Genomic DNA, 25460 nt, shown 5'->3' with positions numbered 1-25460 from the left:
AACAGAGAAGTCAAATTTAAAGAGCTTTCTGACTTTTTTTGTATTTTTGGAATACTCAGTGGAAAATGTGTCATATCAGATAACTTTGAAGAAGAAGAAGATTCAGTTTTAATGGAAAAAAATAACAATTTATCAGCTTGAATTGTCCTCTGTGATCAGTCAAGTACAAAACAGAGAAATGAGCTTCAGTTTCTGTCAAGTTCAATCCTCTTTAAGGAATACAGGATCGACTTCTGCTGTACTTCTGACTTCTGTTTCCAAGGGTTGGGTTTTTAGACTGCTTAGACCATTAGAACATGTACTGAGAAATAAGAGCTTTGTTCTATTAAGATATTATTGATTTTGCAAAATCATAATCTTATTATTTCAGTATGTTTTTGTTATATGGTTGTTTAAAATATTATTTAACAAAAATAGCTGAGCATGAAAAGTAGTTGCTTTAAATACATTATTTTCTTATCATAATCTCAAACATGGCAGGATATATTGTGCATATTGACTAATTTGAGCCAATGGAAGAATATAAAATGGAAATAAAATTGGGCCCAATATATATAGCCTTGTTGTGGAAGCCCCCAAGTAATACAGGAAATATTTCCTAATTCTACAGAGTGTTCTCCCTTCAAGAGAGAATGAAGACCATTCAAGGACAGTCCTTTGAATCTCTGCCCACCATCTTAAATGCTTCAGCAAAATTTCACAAACTAGGGTGTTGAATCTTAATGCAGCACTAAGATCAAGATGGGAGTAGAATTGCACACTATTCTGAATCATCAGTCAGCAACAAGTTGTTAGACACTTAAAGGAGGGCTGACTCTGTGCTGAGATGTGCTCAAAACCCAGATTGCAATTTATCAAAAATGCCATTTCCATTTAAAAATGGGGGAGAGCTGATGATAAACAACCTTCTCTAGGATTTTTTGATTAAAAGGACAGTTTTGAGGTTTGTTTATTATTGAGTGTAGAAAATGTTGCCACTACAGCAGGTTGGCATGGTACCACTTAATAATTTTCATGTTTGTCATGTTTTTGCAAAAATGGCAAACCTTCTATAAAATGGATAGAAATAAAAACAGCTAATATAATATTTAGTTTGACCTCCTGAGGGTTTTTGAAGGTTACAGTATCTCCTTTCACTAACAATTTGTACAAAAAGTAGTAAAACAAGCACTTTTTGACTGTTACAGTGACTATTTTGCCTGAATGTTTCACTGCCACATTTTACCCATGAGTCAGAAAAGCTAAACGATGCCATGTTTTCTGTTCTTCTTTCCCTCCTCACAGAAGAAGTCAGTCATAGTGACCAGTCTGATTGTGGCGGTGTCTCTGTTTTTGTTGGTGATTAATTACTCAGAGAAACCCTACTTCCTGCTGCAGCCTGTATTCGGCCAGAGCTTCAGTAAAAACTGGATTTTCTCTCGCCCGCCACACAAAGCCTTCAAACCCCACCGCAGCTACCTCAGTGTCCCCAACCAGGAGGTGAGACTAGAACACACTTAAAACATTCAGTGGCCTGACCTAATTTTACACTTTTGAGCTGCATTATATTTAAAAAGTTACAAACAGGATGACAAAGATGTAGATTTCCCTGAACAATTGAACTGTTGTCTTGGAATGCAGAATCATTTAAAAGAAAGTTTTCAGTAAGAAATATTTTAGTATTTAATTTGTCACTATCAGTATTATGCAACCAAAAGTGTCTTATAATGTTTTACACTACTGTGTTTTACAATGTAAAAAGTGATTTATTTTGTTTTGCTGCACTGGCCATCACATCGTTTCAAAAAGTTGGAAGGACTTACTATCACATTTTCAATTCAATATTGTAGTATACCACATAATTTATTCGTATCAAATGTAATATATATATATATATATATATATATATATATATATATATATATATATTATGGTCAGTCATATAATTCTAAATATACTTTGTAAATTATTAGCAGGTTATGAGTTACTCACACTGCAAGTTTTATATGTAGCAATTACAGTACTATTAAAGCCTTTTTCCATTTAATAATAGTTTCCAAAATATAAAAAAACTTGTTTTTTGTTTCTGAGGGCTAATGAGTTTGTTGTTTAAGCTGAATTCTACAAGCATAAATATTTATGGGGATGTTAACAATAGTTGTAGCCTATTTTGCCTAAAGATGTTGTCAATGAAGTGTTGATGATGAAAGAATCTGCAGCCCAAATGTTTAAGTGAAGTTTTGCCAAGTCGTTTCTTTCATATTCAAGGTCATTGGAGAGTTTTCCCTACACACAGATGAGACTTTGACTCATAACTGCCAAGTTCGTGTAGATTCAACTGTTCAGGTGATTTATGGCCATAATTAGTGCAGAGAGGTTCGCTTGTTCTCCTACTAACAATGGAACAAGAAATTGACTGAAGAAATTAAAAAAGAAAAAAAATTAATTGGATTTATTGCTTCAATCTGATCTCTTAAAAAGCATCCAGCTTTTTAAATGCAATTTAGTATGGTTGAATTCAGTCAAGAGGGTTGGATTTATTTGTTGTTTTTGCTTTCATACTGCTTTATGCACAAGTGCAGGGGCAGAGACGGTCCTAATACTAAAGCCATGCTGAATACCTTTGTCAAGGTTACAAAGTGCTGCTAGAACAGTCATGCCTGAACAAAACATCTTTTAGTTGCTGAGCAGCCTCTCTAACCTCAAAATAATTCAGCTCTTTCAAACTCCCTTCTCCTAAAACAGTTTGTTTTAGACTATGGAAAATCAAAATGAAAATATTGATAATAACTTAAGCTTCTCAGAATCTACACTCCTGTAATTCCACAGTAAACGCCACTGACTTTGCAGATTGCCAAAATGCAATTTTGAAACACTTCAGCAAATCAAATCTCAGTGAAATGGGCTTTATTATAGAATATGTTTTTTAAATAGTTTGAATGCACTACATAAAACTAACATTTCTTGAAAACAACTCCTAATTGAAATAATCTTGAAAACTATTAAAGACTGATAGTCTTAAAGGATTTATGTTTCTTTTAGCTTACATTTTGTACTACTGTAGCTTAGCTGTAGCTTACACCACTAGCGTATTAGCCTGCTAACTTAGCCTATATCCTCCCAAAATATGACATTATATGTTTTACATATATATTTTTTTTAAATTATACAGTTCAATTAGGCATTACAGATGACTCAGAGAGAGAGAGAAAAAACATACAGTACATTCATTATATGTTTCTCTACTATAACTCTTGTATATATATATATATATATACACACAGTGGTATATATTTGAATTGTTTTATACTCATAAAAAGAACTTAGAAAAACATGTTCTGGTCTGAAATGATGGAGTGTGGGTGTTGTAGTCAGACGCCTCACATTAACAGTGGAGCACTTGTCAGATCAGTGTCTGTGTCTGTCAGCTCATAGCGTGATGAATGCCTCTCATCTTTCTCCTGATGTTCTTGTCAATACTTTGCTCTGAACTTCTGCCATACACTGAAATGGATTGGGTGGGTAAGTCTGTTTGCTGCTTCTGTCATTATTCAATGAAACCAAGACATCTGCAGTAGTATTCATCTAGCAGGCCTGCTAGGTTAGAGTATTACATGGCTGGAAACCCAATTAAAATTCTGCTTTCATAATTTAATGTTACATTTTCAAATTCCGGGAATTTTTCTGTGGTAAAATATTTGCAAAATACAACAAGATTTAATCAGTTTTGAGCTTAAATTGTCAAGCTTTCCATATTACAATAGCAAAGCTTATAAAATGGCTGTGAAATGTTAAAAATGTTTTCATACTTACTGAAGCAGAGTGTTTGAGGAGGTATTTCAGTTTATCCTACATAGATGCAAACTCCTCAACTTTCAGTCAGAGGTGGGTAGTAACGAGTTATATTTACTTCGTTACATTTACTTGAGTAAACTGTTTGGGTAACTAATACTTTCTGAGTATATTTAAAGATGGGTACTTTTACTCTTACTTTATTAAATTTTTAGTGAAAAAACTACTTTTACTTTGTTACTGTGGGCGATGCTCCTCTCTCGTTACTATATCTTAATACAATACAATTTATAAAAGCTTTAGTTTATTCCAACCGTCTACTTTTTGCTGGGCAATGAGCAATGCCCATTCACGAATGATTAATTCTTTTGAGTCAATTCTGTTCAAGGTTTGATCAAACCAGTTGGTAAACCAGTGAATTGGTTCGCAAATCAGTTTTGAATGATTCGTTCAGTTCAGTACCCTGGTGCGCGCACGCTGAGACGTCTGAAGCAGTTCACTCAGAGTTGTAACAGAAAGTTTAAGAACATCAAGAGCGTTGACAACGTGGCTTTGGATCTACAGTCAATTGAAAGCAAATCTGCAAAGGCTATTGTTTGCTAGCGATGAAGATCTTTATTAGATGAACACCACGTGTGCTGTCTACGGTTCAACAGATATAACTTAGATATGCTAACATAATTAATATACTTTAAAATATAATTTAATTTCTTGGCTGAAATTAAATTATACCTAACTTCATACGCAGAAACTATGGGTTTCATGGCCGATTTATTCAAACCTATGTTTCTAGGTTATATATGTAGGTTCAATATGCAATTTAAACGTATATGTAAATATAGGTTCTATATGTAATATTGACAGCTAGGGACATGCAACAGGAATGAGCACAACTGACTGTGGCAACAAGTCAGAGTCTTACACTGTAAGTTGACGAGGCATTTTAGGTTGTGTAGAATCTGTAATCTCTGACCCAGTTTGTTTGATGGCTTCCATGGTTGTAGTACACTGTGTTTTCCATCAACTGCCAACCCAGGGTGTTGAACTCTTAATGGGTAAACTGGCAGTGGGCGGAATCACACAAACAGAAAACAGTGGTTCCGACATTTCAAAGTAGAATAACTGGCTGTAGCATTGTTTTCAAAGAAACAAATGTGAACTTAGAATATTTCCTAAATATCTGCAAACATATTATGGTATTTTATGCGTAGGCGCATGTAATCATTTACTAAACAAAAACTGCACCCATTGGAAGGGGATAATGATGACTATATAGGGGGACAGGAAAGAGGGTCAGGACCCCTGATAGGGAGAGTCCACAGGGGAGCCAGAAAGAGAGCGAGCCCACAGGGGAGCCGATGGAGGAAGGAGCTAAATCTTGGCTAAACCAGGGTGACAACTGACCAAGGTGGAGCCCCAGGCAGAGCAGAGAAGCCAAAGACCCAGGGTGATGCCGATGGTCTAGGACCAAGGTTGAGCCAAACGGCTTGGGGGACCATGCCACAGCCCAGAGAATTGGAAGACTTTGGCGGAACAGGAATGAGGGAGGACAGTGGTGAAGCTGGAGGGATGGAGGGCTGTGGTGATGCCTAACCAATGCAGAGCCTGAAGGACGAAGTATCACAGCGGACCCTGAGGTAGTAGATGGCGGAGCATTTAGTCAAGATGATGCCCATGACTTAAAAGGCTGAAGTGGGTCACTGTCCTGTTGAAAAAACCAGCATATGCTGGTTAGGTATATTTTAAAGCATGGCAGCTTGGTTTGAGCTGGTTTAAGCTGATCCTTAGTAGGTCATGAGCTAGTTTTTTTGAAGCATGTTGAAGCATGGAAGGTTGTTTTTGGGTTGTTATTGGGTGGTTGTTTGTTTGTTTGGATGTTATTTGGATAGTTAATTTAAAGGAGTAAACCAGCTCATGACCAACTAAGGACCAGCACATGACCACCTTAAACTAGCTACCATGCTTCAAAGAATACCTAACCAGCATATGCTGTTTTTTTCAATAGGGTGGCTTGGAGGCCTGAGTTAGAGCAAAGGTATCTCAACACCAATACAAAGCTAAGGACCAGGAAGCTTAAGGCTGAGCCAGGAAGCTAGATGGAGACAGTGGGAAGGGCAGGACGGAACTGAGATGCTGTAGGGAACCAGCAATGGTGACCTGGATGATCCTTGATCATCCTGGATGACCAGAAACAAAGAAGATAATCCAAAGCAAGGTAAACATAAAAGCTTTACAAGGTAAAGACAATACCTCAAAAGGAAACTGAACAAACTGAGGGCATATACAAAGCCTAATGAGGACTAAACAAGACACAGGTGTACAACATAATAAGTTACTAAGGAGCTAGTGACTAGAACAAAGGAAACAGGAACTAATGCTGCGTTCTAGACAACTCAAAATTCTGATTTTTCCTACCTCCTACTGGGAAACGACATATAGGGCCAGTTTTACTAAACAGGGCAAATTAGCGCGAGAGTGCAATTCCACAAAAGTGGCCATAGAAATTTCTGCGGTTGATTCACGAACAATGCGCAACTTAAAGAACACAGAAAGAACACAGACGCAATATACCAAGCGCCGCACAAATTAGCATATTCACAAATAAAGAATAACGAAACCACGTGTTACATGGGTCTCTGCTTGTAGAGCAGTTGTTCTGTGTGTGACTTGTGTAGACATTTTTTTCCCTAGCGTTTAGGTGGAGTTGTGAGTGGGGGAATTCTAGCGGATTAGTCACGTTTTGTTATTTTAGTAAGTTCAGCGAGGGAAGCAGTGGCCCGGAAGACTCACCTGTTTGTTTGTTTTTTTTCTCGGGGGGAGTTAGGTAAGATCTCTCTAGTGTGTCAGGTGTAGTCAGGGTTTTTGTATCCTTAGCTGCCCCTACCTTCTTGCTGTTTATCTATATTTATTTATAGATATATTTGTCTTTCATTAAATATTTTTCTATTTTGTGCAACTTGTGATCTGTGCTGTTTTTGATAATAACAGTTTCTGTTTTTTGTTTGATTAAAACTTGGCGCGAGGATGTTTAACCACAACAAAAAAAAAATGATCAGCGTCTGTGATTTATATGTTCGGTCCAGCCCTATGTGTGATTTAAATGCGCCAAATTTGGTTCTGGCTGTAACATATTGGGGGCTATCCTATTTTTAATTTAGTTTGCAAGGATTAAATCATTTCTCGCAGGCTTTGTTTGATCGTTTGATTTGCTTGCGCGTTTATTATTACTTTTTTGTACTTTAAGTCACAGACGGTTTGATGTTTTTTACCTGCCCGTACTAAACAGGTTGGGCCTTAAGGGAATTTATTGTGAATCCTAAGCAAGCTGATTTATTTAAAATAAATAGAGCTGACCTTATGAAAATCAAACAGATCATTATAATGTCAGTTTTAGAGATTGCAATGTGTTAACACAAACCTTTCAAGATATGCTCGGTTGATCTCAGTGTATAAGAAGGTGTTTTTGGTGCGGACGGAGCAAAACTAGAAGAATATCCGGAAATCCATTGAGGGTAGTTCAGATGCGGCTTCTGCTGTAAGTTACAGGTTTTAAAGGCTGAAGAGCATGAAAAGAGTCTGATTGGGGAGAAGAGGGACTGGGGCATTGAAAGAGAGGGTGAAAAAAACACTGAACCGAGTTGAAAAGGCTGTGAGATGGAACAAGCTTGTCGCCTTAGGATACGGAGTGGATGCTGTGAAAAAGGGGGTGCCACAGATGCTTTTGGAGTTGCAGTTGAGTCACAATATTAAAAGGTTCTGCCTTTTAGAGACGCAGGAATGTTGCTGCATATGCGTACGGTTTGGAGGGCGTACCAATGTAACGGTAAGGGCCCAGGAGGCAGTACTGTTCTTTCATCTGTTGAGGAGTCCCGGATTATGAACAGGTAAAGAGTGCTGTCTCAGGGTTGATTAGTTGTTTCTTGAGGCTTACCCACAAAAAATTTCGCAATTATCGGAAAAATCAGTGTAAGACCTACGTTGAATTTTTTTTGAAAACGAATCAATGTTTGATCGCTGGTGAGCTGCTGAAAGTGAAAAATTTGAAGAACTTCGCAACTTAATTCTTTCAGACGACTTAAAAAAAACTGTCATCCAGAATGGTGCACCATATATTAATGAACAGAAAGTTCCTTAAATGTTTTCACTGCTGCTGCTTTGGCTGATGAAAAATGTTTTAAAACAAGAAGGTTTCGTTTTACCCAAAAAATCATCGCCCAATCAGCCGTAGGCGCTGGTCTCACCGGCTTACATTGCGAGGTTGCTTGTCAACAGATTAAACGCGGTGGAGGAGTTCGCATGACCGTGTCTTTCAAAACTCCTGATGTTTCTATTGCAAGAAACGGTGGACACATTATTGCAGAGTGTAATGTGTTGAAAGAAAAAACATAGTGTCCACAAACCAGTAGGGTTATTTATGTCCTCTCGACAGTTGGAAGGACTGGAGGTTGTTAGCTTCGCAAAAGGCTGACATGTAGGAGGAACAGGGGTATGTGCCGTTTATTATGGATGCGATTTGTGTCTTTGGTAGGTAGCTCTTACTGTCCCCACCCCCCAAACAACGTTTTAAATCCTCTGTGTGATACTGGCGCTGCTCAGAGTTTTATTCTGGAAGGAAGATTACCTTTGCCTGATCAGCGCTCTATGGTTTCGAGCGTTTAGTACAGGGTGTTCGAATAGATGGGCTTTGTGAACGTGCCTTTGCATGCAAGTTGAACTTGATTTCCTCTATTGTTGTGGGAGCATGTTTGTTGCGTGTGCGGCCAGTCTTCCTGTTCAAGATATACATTTGTTTTAGGGAATGACTTAGTGGGAGGGAAGTTTTTTGCCAGTCCTGACGAGTACGTCCTTTTCTCTGTTTTCTACTCCTGATGAACTCAATCAGAACTACCAAGAGGTATTTCCTTCGTGCGCTGTTTACTCGTGCTATGGCACAGGAGACTGAAAGATGAGGAAGTTAGAAGGAGAGTGGACTTTGATTTGAAAGAAGATACGTTTCTCTACTTCACATTCTTCTAAGAGTAAGTGTTCCAAACTGCTGATAATGGTTGTCAGACATCGCTGTTAAAAAAGGGAATGTACATTTTGTTAGAATTTGACCAAGTTGTCTATTGATCACGGCGGAGCAGCATTATTGATGAACAGAAGGAAGATGATGTAACGCAATGTCATCCGTTTGGAAGTTGTTGTTCTGCTGATGGGGAGACTTGAACATGTATCTCAAGGATACTTTGTTGTGATGTGGAGTGTAGATGAGAGGAACATGGAGACCAATCAACGCAACTGCTGATGATGAATGGCAAGTCAGCAAGAATATATGTAGTTCCTCTTTATATCGGACTGAAATTTTGAATCTCGCGCATGACCAGTTCTTTTGCCGGTCTATTTAGGAGTTAATAAAATCTACAAGAGCATACTCCCGACATTTGTTTCTGGCCGGTCTTAAAGAGTGATGTATGGAAAGAAAAACTATTGCAGAAGCTGTCATGTGTGCCAAGTGACTGGAAAACCGAACCAGAATATTTCACCAGCACCTTTACATCCTATTCCAACTATTGGTGAACCATTCAAGCGTTGTAATAGTTGATTGTGTCGCGGGCCTTACCTCAACAAGAGTCATCATTAACAAGTGCACGTATGAAGACGTGTTCGGAGGCAAGTCCTCTGCGAAGAATTACAGCACCCGTGATCGTGAAGCTCACTTATCAAATTTCTTTTCATAGGTTAGACATTCCAAGCACTGTACAGTCAGGACAAGGAATGGTTATGGTCACGGTGTTTAAAAGGCTTGAATCAGTGCATACTATACCACTCCACATTGCACTTCCAGTTCTTACCACCAGAAAGCAGGGGGCACTGGAAAGGTTCACCAGACTTTTAAAATCCATGCGCTGCGTTTCGTCTGGAGTCCAAAAAAGCTTGGGACATATTGGTGTGCCTATGGTTTTATTTGCAGCGAGGGATGTTAGTGCAGGAGTCGCTGGTTAATTGTGCAAAATGTGAATTTGGTCCGAGCAAAACAGGACGATTAGGGGGTGTTGGTGATATGACGGATTTTTGATCTTGGATGATAAAAATGTCTCCACGGTCTGCTTTTGAAGAAATATCGTAGTATCATGCTACAGCGCACATTCTATCAGCTGCAGATGCGTGCAGGTCTTAAAGTGACAGTAGGACTATTAAACATGCAGCCTACTGTCATTACCCTAAAATTTAATTTCTGTCATTATTTAGTCACTGTCACATTGTCCCAAACCTGTAATTTCTTTCTTGTGCTGAACACAAAAATAAGATATTTTGAAGAATGTGGTAACCAAACAGTTGCTGGTCCACATTAAATCTCCTGATAGTAGCAAAAAAAAATACTATGGAAGTCACTGTGGACCAGCAATTGTTTGGTTTTACATCGCTCCTCAAAATAAGCATTTATGTTCAGAAGAAGAAAGAAATAAAACACTATGACAGAATTGACAGAAAGTTGACAGAATTTCTTCCATATCGCCCACCCCCTAGACTTATATCTAGGGAAAGTTGTTGGTAGGACAACAAGTTCGACATGTTGAGTCCAAGGTGGAGGCAATCACTTGCTTCCCCAGCGCCCACCACTCACGTCGCTAACTTCACTGATTTTTTTGCATGGTGGGATATTATCGGAATTTCTGCAGGAATTTTTCTTCTTGTTGTTGCTTCACCCTTTAACTGACCTTTCTCTCAGTCCAAAAGTACCATTTAAATGGTGTAAGACCATCAGGTGAGCCTTCTGAGAAAATTAAAAGCACTTTGGTTAATTCCCCTGTTTTATCTGGGTTCTGGATTTTTCCACTTCAAGCTTCTCTTTCCAGGCAAATATGAAAGTGGTTAGTTTCACCGCGGCAGCGTTTGTGTGAAGCCTCCTCGTGTGAAGCCTCCTCATGTGAAGACCGACAAGTGTAAAGACCATCGACTCTACCTGCGCGACTCCACCGAGCAAGGACACAGACAAAGCACTTGAGTATTGTTTTTCACCCCTTTCTTTTCTTTTTGTGTAGCTTGTTCTCAACTACTTATTTAGGTTACTTGTACTCACTATGTGCTTTCAGATCTCTACTATTACTACTAACACTCAGAGAGCACGCACTGTATGTCGGAGGCAGGCCTATCCCAAAAATCTACGGCCTGTCCCTCTGACCTCTACTACTTTACTCTCTATTCCAGTTGGTCTCTGGAACTGCCAGTCTGCTGTTAACAAAGCAGACTTTATTTCTTCTATTGCTACTCAGTCCGGTCTCAACCTCATGGCCCTAACTGAGACTTGGATCAAACCCAAAGACACTGCCACTCCCGCAGCCCTCTCCACTAATTTCACTTGTTCTCACACCCCTCGTACGACTGGGAGGGGTGGAGGTACTGGTCTCCTTATTTCAAAAGAATGGAAATTTGATCTTCAACCATCTCTTACAGGTAACAGTTCATTTGAATCACATGCAATCACTATAACCCACCCTGTTAAAATCCACTTTGTGGTCGTTTATCGTCCCCCAGGTCAACTGTGAAACTTCTTGGAGGAGTTGGATGTGTTACTATCAAACTTTCCTGAGGATGGTACTCCTCTGGTACTGTTTGGTGACTTCAACATCCACCTAGATAAACCCCAGGCTGCTGACTTCAACACTCTGCTCACCACATTTGATCTCAAGCGAGCGTCTACTACAGCGACTCACAAATCAGGCCACCAACTGGACCTCATCTACACGCGCTGTTGCTCCATGGACAACACATTAGTTGCTGCACTGCACACCTCAGACCACTTCCTCATAACCACTAACATCGCACTTACTCCTGAAGCGACACACGCTCCACCGCAGGTCACCTTTCGATGGAACCTACGCTCACTCTCTCCATCTCGCCTATCCTCTATGGTTTCATCCTCACTATCTTCACTCGCTCAGTTTTCAGCTCTGGACACGAACAGTGCTACTGACACTCTTTGCTCCACTCTGACCTCTTGCTTGGACAACTTTTGCCCACTGTCATCCAGACCAGCATGCACCACCCCATCTGCCCCCTGGCTGTCCGAATGTTCTCTGTGAACATCGCTCTAAATTCAGGGCTGCAGAGAGGAAATGGCATAAATCAAGAAACTCTACCGACCTCAGTGTGTATCAGTCTCTCCTCTCTTCCTTCTCTGCAAATGTCTTCACTGCTAAAACATCATACTACCACAACAAAATTAACAACTGTCCTGACTCTTGCACACTTTTCAAAACTCCACCTCCTCCTTCATTGACTCTTACAGTCGACAACTTTGCAGTTTTCTTCACAAATTAGACAAGAACCATCAGTGACCAATTCTCCACACCACAGACTGATGATAACTTCATAACCATTAATACACACTCTCTCTCCTCCTTCTCTCCACTCTCAGAGATGGACGTTTCCAAACTTATCCTGTCCAGTCATCCTACTACTTGTCCACTTGATCCTATTCCCACTCACTTCCTTCAAGCGATTTCTTCTTCAGTCATACCTTCACTTACCCACATTATCAACACCTCTCTTCACTCTGGTACAGTTCCCTCAGCATTTAAGTAGGCTCGGGTAAGCCCACTGCTTAAGAAACCATCTCTAAATCCAGCACTTCTAGAAAACTACAGACCGGTATCCCTTCTTCAATTCATTGCAAAGACACTTGAGCGAGTTGTGTTCAACCAATTTTCTATGTTTCTTGTACAGAACAACCTCCTGGTACAGAACAACCTCCTGGACAGCAACCAATCTGGCTTCATAAGCGGCCACTTAACTGAGACGGCCCTTCTCTTGGTTACTGAAGCCCTGTGACTGGCAAGAGCAGCTTCCAAATCCTCAGTACTCATCTTGCTGGATCTGTCTGCTGCTTTTGACACAGTTAATCACCAGATTCTACTGTCATCTCAGATGTAATGGCATCTCTGGAACCGCACTCCTGTGGTTTAAGTCCTACCTCTCAGATAGATCCTTCAGGGTGTCTTGGAGGGGTGAAGTTTCTAAGTCACAACTTCTTGCTACTGGGGTTCCTCAAGGCTCAGTACTTGGACCACTTCTCTTCTCCATCTACATGACATCATTAGGATCTGTCATTCAGAAGCATGACTTTTCCTATCACTGCTATGCTGATGACACTCAACTCTACTTCTCATTCCAACCAGATGATCCGACGGTAGCTGCTCGCATTGCAGCCTGTTTTAGTTGCTATTCTGGTTGGATTAATGTCTATTTCCTTCAGCTCAACCTTACTAAGACAGAACTGCTGGTGGTTCCAGCTAACCCATCGTTATATCACAACTACTCTATACAGCTGGGTTCGTCAACCATAACTCCTTCCAGAACAGCCAGAAACCTAGGAGTTGTGATGGATCATCAGTTAAGCTTCACAGACCATATTGCTACAATGACCCAGTCCTGCAGATTTGCCTTATACAACATTAGGAAGATTAGACCCTTCCTGTCAGAGCAAGCCACCCAACTTCTTGTACAAGCTCTTGTTCTCTCCAGACTGGACTATTGTAATGCTCTCCTTGCAGGCCTTCCTGCATGTACTATCAAGCCTCTACAACTGATCCAGAATGCAGCAGTGAGGGTTGTCTTCAATGAGCCAAAGAAAGCTCATGTTACTCCTCTCCTCATCAGGTTACACTGGCACCCCAGTAGCCGCTCGCATCAAATTCAAGGTACTGATGCTTGCCTACAAGATGACCACTGGCACGGCACCAATATACCTAAACTCACTAGTTCAAACTTCTGCAAGTGAACGGCGCCTTGTGGTGCCATCCCAAAGAGGTTCAAAATCACTCTCACAGACCTTTTCCTGGACTGTGCCCGGCTGGTGGAATGACCTCCCGATCTCAATTCGAACAGCTGAGTCTTTACTATTTTTCAAAAAACATCTAAAGACTCATCTTTTTCGCCAGCACTTGACCAACTAATACTAGCACTTACATTACGGTTATTCTAACATCCGAATCCATCTACACAGCTGCCCTTGAGCCCAAGTGACATACTCTGCATTTCAAGTAACCCAAGCATATCAATCCTTAGAAACACATGAATCACAAGTAACTGATCTGGCTCAACAGGGACCCGGTCCACAATGGCCCGTCAGCCATGCAAACAACACAATCAGTGTTCTCAGTGTTCTAAAAGCAGCCCAGACTTCAGAGCGTTTTTTTTTTTTTTTCAATCCGTCTCATAAAGCCGCAGGGAGTGAGCGGAGGCTTTTAGCTCTTAGAAAAATGTCCAACATCAGCACGCTCTCTTTTCCTGACATAAGGCCAAGTGTCAGAAAAAAATGTGTTTTGTGTCATGAATCATGGTGTCCTATGAGGTCAGAAAGGTTAAGTTTGTGGCCTCCTTGCTAGGCAGACATGTCAGGTTGTATGCTTTTAGACAGGTTGCTGTGTAAGTTGTCAGTAACTCCTAAATTATCACTCTTACATGTTCTTGCATGTGAATGATGGATTTACTTTAGGGGAAAACTAACTTTTTCTGAAAAAATAAATGTTGCAATGTATAAAATATTTTTGCATATTTTTGGATGGTTAGTATTGTTCTTTTACTTTCTAAAATGAAGATACTTTCAGATTTAAAGGATAAAGTCTGGAGCAAATAATGTAATTAAAATGAAAATGATTTTATTGAATTTTAGCTTTAAAATACATAATGGACATGATTTCATCTAGTTTAAACTCAATATATTTAAGTAAAATTATTTAATATATTTCCATATAATTATGATGTAGGTGATAAAACTTTTTTAGAATGCAACTAAAATAAAAATGCTTTTTTTAATGCTAAACTCTCTTTATGAAAAATATGTTTATTTAGTATTTTATTTAATAAACAAATACTTTGATATTTTGTTATATATATTAAGTGTATGTAGTAGTTAAAGGTATTGCAAACAAAGGTGTATAGTTCACCATTAAACACCGAAATGCCACAGTTTGTTTTTTCTGTAAGACTTTTATTTTACAGTGCCACTGCTGCAGTGGTGTAATGTAACAAATTAATAATACTTTACAGTACTTAAGTATTTCTTAGAGTATCTGTTCTTTACTTGAGTTTTTTATATTTCAGCAAACTTTTTACTTTTACTTCACTATATTTCCTAATTAAAATGTATACTTTTACTCTGATACATTTTCCCAAAGCATATTCGTTACTTACTACAAAACAGTCAGAACAACACGGACTGCAGAGAAACAGGTTTGACGAATCAGTGGTCTGGTGTCTGCAACTTAGACTTTAAAAATACCTTTTGCTCATGTGAAACAAGTGGGTAAGAATCATGATGATTTCATTTTCCACCCCAAGTCGAAGTCTGGGGTTCATGTATATACAGTTATAACTTCTGTGATAATATGGTAAGTGTTGTTGTAATGATGTGCGATCCTGACATTATCAAAAAAAGAGTATATCACCAAATCACACAAACAGAGACAGAGATCATGCCGCGTGATTTATTAGTCTAATAAAACCAATAGACAAAACTAATAAACAAAAAAACAAAAAAAATTTAAGGCATTCTAAATTGTAGATGGCAAAAAAATGCTTCTGTATGCTTTTTTATATTTATATAATTTAATATAGCTTTAACTTTTAACCAATATCACACAAAGAGTTAAAGATTTTTTTTTTTTCAGATATCAGCAGGATAACTAATTTAATAATCATTTTATACAAGTTCAGTAAAGTTAGCAATAAGTGACTTTTTGCTTTTAGACATACTCGTTGCTTGTTTTTGCTCCACATTTTTGCCAAGCAAAGGCCATAGTTCCAAACAAAGATCACATATTCTGGAGCAATGCTTACATTATTACTGAATGAATCAGCTTTTTGAACGAATCGTATGAATAAATGATTCAGTGATTCACTCCACACAGAGTGAAATGCTTTGTTCCTGAAATGAATTAGGCCTGTTTGAATGTATCTGTTAAATCTCAATGATCACTCATTAACAGTCACTTGCTGTCACCATTCAGTGTTTTATGTTAAAACAAAACAACTGCAGGTTAAATGCATCCATGTCCCTTCTAGTTACATTAAACTGTGCAAATATACATGCAAATGCTATTTCAGATGCAGATTCCAGAAATGTGTTCTATGTTGGAATGAAAGGCACTAAGTACCAGAAGTGTTCTTATTTTACCCAAAAATACAAAATGGAAGAAAGAGAGAAAGAGTTAAAACTGAACACAATATTGTTACTTGTGCTATGAACATTTTTATATATATATATATATATCTATTATTGCTTTTTTTTTCCTTTGCATTGTACTTTTACTTTCAATACTTAAGTATGTTTAAAAAAAGAAAAAAAAAAATAACATCAATATCACATACTTTAAAAACTTTATGCAAGTAATATTCTAAACGGTGACTTCAACTTCTACCAAAGAATGATAGATTTTTTAATAGATTTTTAGTCCATTTTCTGGTAAGATATCTGCACTTTTACTTGAGTATGGCTTTAAGGTACTTTATATACACCACTGCATTGTTGCATGTTATATGTACTTCCCTACAGTAATAACAGTAAATTATGCACAACTAAACCAAACTCTGATTCTTACCCTAACCCTATAGTAAGTATACATGCTAATTAATGTTTCTTTTTTATTAGTATTTACCTTGTATACTCATACAACATTACATACAGTAACAAGGGGATAACTTAAAATAAAGTGTGTAACCATATTTTCTTTCAACTCCCTCTATTAAAATAACAACAACAGCAATAAGCAGTTCCAAAAGCATGATATTATTATTATTATTATTTAATTGAGCTACAGACACTGATGATTTTTCTTCTCCACACCATTTTGTTTACTCAACCAAAACATATTTCTGGAGAGAACTTCTCAGAGTGTCCATCTGCTGAACTCATTACAAAACTTTTCATAACAAAGGTCCCTTTTGAAGTGTTTTTTTTTTTTTTTAGGTTCAAATCAGCCATGATTATTCTTCTTTTGTAGTCCCTTCTATGGTGGCATCATGTATGCCATTTAAAAAATGCACTATTAGTCTAATCTTGTGTTGTGGCTGTTTTTGATTTAATTGACATTGTGTATACTTTTGTTGTCCCTTTTAGTCTATTTTTGTCCTTGTTTGCAAAAACCCACGGGTATTTGATTGAGTATGTCATTAGTGTATATTATCAGCACAGGATTATGTTCCCTACATGACTTAATCTATCAGAGACCGTGAAATGTGTCTCCACTGACATTTATTTTGACAGAAATATGACTTGCTCCCCTTAACAATGAGCGCATGTTTAGCTGATAGCTGCAAAGCAAGGACATAGTACAAGAAAGGCACTTAAAAAACTAGGCTTCAGTTTGCCAGAGGACGCTTTGTCATCCAAACCTTTGCATAATATTACCTTTACACATGCATATTAAGATGTCTTTTTTGGCCTTAAGTGAAGTGGTGGAACAGACTCCTGTGGGGGCCCACTGTTTGGCACAAAGTGCACAAGTAAATGTGTAATTTTCTTAATGAATAATTTATAGAATAGTTCTTAAGCATTCTAATGAATCTCAAGTTTAGGTGTAATTCTGTATTATCATTGATTATTAAGAATGATATCACATATGACATTATGCTGTACTAATTTTTATTGTGTATGTTTATATTGTCTTTTATGCTGATTTTGAAAAAGGCTCGTATTGACACTTTGTTCAAGGACATAGTTATAATACTCTATTCTTGTAGATATTAAATGTTAAGAACAGCAGTATAGGTATAAAGGATAAAAAATAAAAGTAAAAAATATACTCATTACATTAATAATCAGATTCAGATTCTTACAATCAATGCTTTGTGACCTGAAACTGAAATTTGACCTCAGATTTACATCAGCATTTGTCCTCCTGTTATATATATATTATATATCATATATATATATATAATATATATATATATATATATATATATATATTATATAATATGATTCATTTGCCTATCTTTTCACACAATTCCGATAAAATATAGAATAATAAATCTTCACATTTTGACTTATTTACTAATTAAATCTGGATATATAATGTATTACGCTTTCTAAATGTTATTATGGAGTCAAAACAAAAGTGGAATTAAATTTAATTTGTCTTTCAAAGCAGTAAAAAAAAATTATATTTCACCATATGGACCACAAAAAATTTGTAAAAGTCACATTCTTCAGCTAGCAAGTGAACATTAATCATGATGAATCGTCCTATTTTCACTGTTTATATGATTTTGGAATTTTGGCAAGTATTGTTTATGTTCTGTTATGCTGGAAAATCGCTTATGGTAAAAAAACTTTTATCAGCAGTCCATAAAAAAATTAATTATGCACAATCGTCTCTTCTTCATATGTCACAGAGATTTTTGTTTGGCAGGTGAATCAGGACTTCGTCTTTTGGTTTTATTGTGTTCACAGAGAAGGTAGGGCTGCTGAGTGAGGAAGCAAAATATTTCATTTTCTCAAAAGGCTAGCACATTGTGAAAAAAAAGGTTGCATGGTCTGAAGTATTGTATTCCATCTCTGGTTTGAATACCACATGAAAAATGAATTCTCTCTCTCTTTCTGTCTCTTTCTTGCTCTATTGTTTATCAACATTGTATAAGACTGAGATAATTAAATAGTAATTACAGTACCACATGCATTTTTTTTTCATAATAATATTAAATGAGAATAAATTGGGCTGAAATAGGGGTTCAGGCTTGCACAAGACATGTGCATATTTTAAAAAACCCATTATTCATTCTCTTAGTGAATTGTATGTGTTTGTGTATCCATCCCTAACTGATTAGGATCCTACAATGCAAAACATTTGTTTATGTCTTCCAGCAGTGCTGGGTAGATTACTTGTGAATGGTAATGAGTCACTCATTACAAATGACACAGCTACAATTCTTAGATACTTATATACTTTTTAGGTGATCTAGTATTATTATTTTTAATTTCTCATTAATCATTTATTTGATGTCATGCACAAGAGGATTTCTGCAATCTTAAAGAAAAAAAAAAGAAAAAAAATTAGGAAAGAAATGTACCTTCAAGGAATAGTTCACCCAAAAATGAAAATTTGCTGAAAATTATCTCAGGCCATCCAAGATATAGATGAGTTTGTTTGTTCATCAGAACAGTTTTTGAGAAATTTAACATTACATGACTTGTTCACCAATGGATCCTCTGCAGTAAATGGGTGCCATCAGAATGAGAGTCCAAACAACTGATAAAAACATCACAATAATCCAGTCAATCAATTAATGTCTTGGGAAGAGAAAAGGTATGTGTTTGTAAAACTTGAAACAATTGCTTCTGGCCAAAATCATAATAATTTATAATCCATAGTGCATTCACAATAACAATTTCCTCTAGTGTAAAAAATCAATTCCTTGTTGTCCTCTCACATTAAAATCCACTAAAATGTTTGTTTAGAACTGTTTTGGACTTGTTTTTGGTTGTAAACTGTACTCATTCTGTGTATATTTGTCTACTGATTAAGATAAGTTTTTCCGGTAGAGAAGCAGTATTATCAACAGAGGACTCATGATTTAGCTGGAAGCAAAGGTTCCCTTTCAGCCGGTCACTTAGAGTCACATTCGAGTCGAGACTGACGAATTGGGATCTCACTTAAGGCGGTCGCACACCGGACGAGAAGCGCCGCGTCGCGCCACATGTAGGACAACTCGAAGTATCGCACACCAGACGCGCACATTCTATACGCTGGAGCTCAATATCGAATCAAGTTCTGAGCAGCAAGATGAATGAGTTTTAAATATATTATTTTAATTGATAATAGCTGAGTTTTGAACGTTAATTAATGTAAAATCTGTGTTATAATTTAGTCTAGATTATCATTAGCATTCTAGATTGCCATTCATCAATTGTTTTGTATTAGGCTATTATAAGCAATTTCAACATTTCTAATGCTGTAGCTACTAATACTGATTTGTTTGCTCAATAAAAACAAAGAAGCCACATATTTTTTTATTGGTGTTGTTGTTTCTTAACGTTTTCAAGGACTGTCACTGAACATTTTACATTAGATCGAAAATTAGACATTCTTACCTGAAAAACCGATGACAAACGCTATCTTCCTCCACGTTTATGACTTCCTCATGTTGTCTTTGAAGAAATGGTTGGTTGCATATAATTGTGGATATTTCCCTACGTAGTTGATTAGTTTTTCGTCTTTTGCGATTCGCTACTCCGCTATTTAAATGTCCTGAAGTGTGTTGTGACGGTTGTGACCTGGTAAATCCAGCAGGTGGCTGCCGACGACATTGAATGTAATCACAACAGGCAAATACTGTATTAAATGTCTCGAGAGAAAAAGATTAAAAGGACTACGTTTATAATACATTTAATTATATGTTTACATTTTATTCAAGCTGTACAACTAATGTAAGTAGTATTTTGCAGCAGTGGTATCTTAGTATAATGTATGAACAACGATTTGAAACAAATATTATGTTATTTAATACAAAACTATGCAGATGGCGCTCTGTGGAGCGGCAGAAATTTGAACAGCATCCTGAGTCGTAGCTGGGCGCTGCGGACAGACGATGAATGGCGCCGCCGGTGTGTGTACACTCATAGAGAATAATGTGTTCGAATTTTAAAGATGTGGCGCGACACGACGCGGCGCTGCGCTTCTCGTCTGGTGTGCGACCCCCTTTAGAGAGACCAATCTACTTCAAGTGTAAACTAAATGAGCCAATGCACAATGGGATACAATGATTGCATCAGCTGCCACCGATGGCAGCCGGTGAGGTATAATTAAGGCAGAATCTGCGCGGCTAATCACTTTTCGAAGACTTTTCGCTTAGGAGCTGAGTGGTTTCATATTCTGCTACTGCGGGGGGAAAAACTCTTCTTTGGGGAAGAGCTGAATGAGTTCAGCTTGCAGCTATTTAAGAACTCCTGGTGTTGGCAGTGCTTGGCGCTTCCGCGCGCCGAGGGTGGTTTCTTGTGCTTGTGTCAGTGGGTTTGCACACACACTCGGGCTGCACTACCCCCAGTTTGTGTGTTGCAAGGGGCCATTTCCACTGTTGCAGTTTAGGCATATAAAGGGCACAATTTCTAAAAAGAGCGCGTTGCAGTTACGGGCGTCTTTTTTAAAGAAGTGCCCTTTTTTAAAGATTGCTTTTCATCATCCGTTGCATTATGGATTTAACATTACCATCATACCGGGCCACGGGTGACGGATACAATCGCTGCCTCATGGTCTGGGCGTTAAGCCATGAGGCTGATTTTGTGGTACCAGTCATGCTGCTATTGGGGAGAGAGAATGACTGTGCAGAGTTTTAGGACCACAGGCCTCCGATACCTGGCCTCTGCAAAGGGACAGGTTCCAGTGCATCTGCCTAGAATCTAGTATTCCCCCCGGCAAAAAACGGGGATCTACTTTTGGCAGTCGAATGGTTGACTTACGAGACGTGTGAGGAATCTCACTCAGGGAACCCACACTCTCGAGGGTCCTCTTCCATCGGAACTTCAAGCCAGTGGAGCTGCACAGAAGTGGGGGGGACTCTCACGTGGAGGGTACCACTCTTATCCTTCGGCACTCCACCCAATGATGGATACTGCATCATGAGGGTGAGCCAGACCTTTCTGAAGATGATCATCTGGTTTGCGATGCTCCTCTGGGCGGCCAGCAATGCCGGATCTGGATCCGGTAGAGTTGGGTTACGCTTGCCCAGGCCGGCTGGAGAGGGTTGTACTCAAGTGGAACCATCCACTGCGCCCAGAGCCCTTGAGGCTGGATGATTTGTTTCTCAGGGTGGCTCTCGAGCTGGTTTTCAGGGCCCCACACCAGTGCCTTTCTTCCCGGAAGTGCACGAGGAGCTCACTGGGTTGTGGACAGCACCTTTCACTGCCAGAAACTGCCTCTGTGGCTCCATCCTCCTTACCACCCGCGATGGTGAGGCAGCGCGGGGTTATACACGGAAGGTCCCTCCGGTGGAAACTGGTCGGTTGCAATGCAATTGTTCATCAGGCCACAAGGCACCGAAGGACCACACCAGGGTGGGCATGACCCAGAAGTTCTCAAGGTCTCTCGGCTCTACACGACCTCCCCTCACTCGCTTCCAAGGTCGAAGGTCTGTGTGGTCTCTGGGTAAAGCCCCAGTATCCACGGTGGTGGTTCAGGAATCTCTGGCTGCGTCTGGCCAGCAGGAAGGAGAGCTACAACACTCTATTTTTAGTGCCCCAGTGTCCCAGACCGGCCTCTTGATTCGGTGACGCAGTGAGAACTTCACCCAATAGTTCTCCCGCACAGAAGCGGGACTGAGGGTCATCAAACAAATCCTGCCACGGTGTGCAGCTGCTGCCTCCACCGGCTGCCAGTGCTAGTGCACTTGGTCTGCTCATTGCCAGGGGCATCCCCCTGCCACCGCCTTCCCCACTCCGGGCGCAGAGCAAACGCAGCAAGCCTCCATCAAAGCAGCGCCATGGAGCCAAGGTTGCAAATGGAAAGCAGCCATCCGCCCATCCAGACCCCGCCAGAGCCAGGTGGCGGAAGAGCAACAGGGGCCTGAGATGGGCGACCAAGAGAATGGGAGCTGCTCTTTGGGAGTAGGTTGAATGCACTAATCCCTCCCCCCGAGGAGGGCTGGGTGAGAATCTCTTTTCTTCACACCTCAGTGGTACCCAAAACATCCGACAAAAGAGCAGCAAAAGAATGCATGTTTATGCTCTGGGTCCCCAGAGGGGACAGGTGTTATAAGTTTGGGCCAGTCTCGGATCACACTCACCCTCCCTCTCCTGCGCCAGTGATGCAGCTGTGGGCGTCTCACAGGAGAGCGATCAAATGTACTACTCCGCACGTGCCCTCCAGCCCAAATGCAGGTAAGTGTTGCACACATGCTGACTTCACTTTGGACCGGCAAGCCTTGAGATGCAGTACCAGGTACTGATAAATCTTGCCGCACCCAGCGTGCGGTACATGGTTAGTTCCGCTCGTGCCACTTGCCAAGGTATCTGGCAAGATGCTCTCCCAGTCCATCTTATTGGCTCCCTTCAGACTGCATCAGGATTCGTGGCCCTGTGATTGGTTTGCAGCGATCGGGCCTTAGCAGGATGGGTACTTTCATGTTTCGATCCTTCTGCGGCACAGAGCCATTCCTGCGAGTTCGCGATTCTAGGGACGAAAGCATATCAGTACAAAGTCCTACCTTCGGCTGTCATCACTGACGCCCCATATCTTCACAAAGTTGTGGAGGCAGCCCTTGTTCCCCTGAGAGAACAGGGGCATTTGTATTCTCAACTACCTCGATGACTGGCTCATACTTCAGCTCAGTCTCAGGATCAGTTGTGTGAACACAGTGACTTGGTGCTTTTGAACTAAGCTGGTTGAGCGGATAAACTAGAAGAAGAGCAAACTCTCCCGGATGCAGAGGATCTCTTTTCCAGTATGGAGTTGGATTCGGTCGAACAGACAGCATGCCTCATGCACAAGCATGTTCAGTCTGTGTTGACCTGCCTGAATATGTTCAAGAGAAAGACAGTTAGTCCCACTGAAAAAGTTTCAAGAGGCTCCCTGGGGCATATGAGCTGCAGCGGGCATCATGCCACTGAGACTGCTTCATATGAGACTGCTTCAACACTTGCTTCATGGCGGAGGTCCTGATGGTGGGCGTGGCAACTGGCACTAGGGTCCAAATCACACCCTGCCTGCCGTCAGCACCTTCACGTCCATGCCTCAGGGCATTTCTTGGGCAGGAGTGCCCCTGAAACACGACTCTCCAGGCATGCTGTGGTTTACACGGACATACGATTGGGCATGCCAGTGTCGGGGGGTTTGGACATCAACTGCCGCGAGGCACAACAGCTGCCTAGGGTCCAGTACACTTTTCCGTGTAACGTCTCAGCGGGCACTTATGAGGACCTGTGCTGCGACCGTTGAGTACATTAATAACAGACAAGGTGGTTTAAGCTCGAGGAGCATGTCGCCTTCGCACGCAACCTCCTACTCTGAGAGTCAGAAGTTCTAAGTGGCCATTCACATTCGGGTCTGCACAACTGGGCCGCCAACAAGCTGTCATGAGCTGTGCTCCCCAAAAAGAATGGAGACTCCATCCCCAGATGGTCCAGCTGATTTGGAGACATTTCCAGAGTCACTCAGGTAGATCTGTTTGCTTCTCCAGAGACCTCTCACTGCCAGTTGTTTTTTTCTCCTGACCGAGGGAACACATTTGACATGGACGTATGCGTTTCCACCCAAGTGACCCTTACTTGCAAGATGGTGTGCAGGATTCAGGGATAAAGAAGAAAGCTTGTAGTGTTTGTGGCGCATATTGGCCCACCTTGGACCTGGTTCCCAGAACTAATGCTTCTTTCTGACAGCCCCTCCTGGTAGATTCCCTGAGGAAGGATCTACTGAATCAGAAATGGGGACACCCTGTGGCACCTCACGTCCAGACCTCAGGGAACTTCATGTTTGGTCCCTGGATGGGACATACTGGTTCTAGGTGGCCTACCCCCAGGTGAGTTAGCACCATCAGTACGCAAGACACGGCGCGGTCTTAGGACATGCTTATGCCTTGAAGTGGAACCTGTTCATGTTGGAGTGGTTTTACCAAAGAGACCCTGGAATGCCCGATCAGAGTCATGCTGGTCTTTCTGAAGCAAAGGAGTGGAGCAAGGCTGTCTCCTCCAACACCCTTAAAAGTCAATGTTGCTGCGATTGCTGCTAACCACGTCCCCCATGGAAGGGAACTCTGTAGGGAAGTATAATCTGGTCATCAGGTTCCTTAGGGGAGGCGAAAGGTTTAATCCTCCCCGCCCCCTCTATACACTCTTGGGAACTGACTCTAGTGCTCAAAGCACTACAGCATGGCCCATTTGAGCCTTTGCAGTCCAGTTGAGCTGAAGTTTCCTATCAATGAAAACTCTGCTGCTGCTTGCTGCACTTGTCTACATCAAGAGGGTGGGGGACCTGCACGCAATAATCATTTGATGAATCGTGCCCACATTAAAGTTCCGGGCCGGCTAACTCCCAGGTAATCCTGAGCCCCTGGGCTGGCTATGTGCTCAAGGTTCCCCCTACTCCCTTCAGGGATCAGGTGAGCCTGTATAGCGGGTAAGCTGGGGCGTTCAGTGTCCACTATGATGGTCCAGGAGCGCCATATATTCAAGACTTCGGTTCTTAAACCTCCCAGTGTCCAAGCTCGACAGGGGTCTACTGTGCAGGACTCTCTTGAGTGGTTTAAGCAAGCCGTTAAGAAGATGGGGTTTTACAGCCATTACTTCACTGTACCCAAGAAGGCAGTGGGTTACGACCAATCTTGGATCGCGTGTCTTGAAACAGGGCCCTTCACAGGCTACCGTTCAAGATGCTCGTACAGAAGTGCATCTTTCGGTGATTCATTCCTGAGATTGGTTTGTAGTGATCGACCTGAAGGATACGTACTTTCATGTTTCAATCCCTTCTGACCACAGACCATTCCAACTCCCAGGTAACCCTGAGCCCCGGGGACTGGCGATGTGCTCAAGGTTCCCCCTATTCCCTTTAGGGATCGCGCCCGGCGGAGCAGGACCCAGCCCTCGCTTTGCTTTGATGGTAGTAGTTTGATGATAACGGTTTAACCGGATAACAAAAGTTAGATCAGGACATTAGACTCAGCTCTTGTCAGCTCTTTGTCTTTATGGAGTTTGGAAGAATGGAATGTCGTCTTAAGCAGAG

The 25460-nt window shown here is 40.5% G+C and overlaps 1 pseudogene; it reads left to right on the top strand.

Annotated features, from left to right (window-relative positions):
* Positions 1-1226: 1226 nt before the first annotated feature.
* The window catches only part of LOC109089319, an 84732-nt pseudogene continuing 60498 nt past the window's right edge, over positions 1227-25460 (top strand).

This window comes from Cyprinus carpio, chromosome B2, assembly GCF_018340385.1.
Source record: "Cyprinus carpio isolate SPL01 chromosome B2, ASM1834038v1, whole genome shotgun sequence".
NCBI classification, from domain to species: Eukaryota; Metazoa; Chordata; class Actinopteri; order Cypriniformes; family Cyprinidae; genus Cyprinus; species Cyprinus carpio.
Note: the sequence above shows the minus strand (reverse complement) of the source record. Positions and strands in the feature narration are given on the sequence as shown.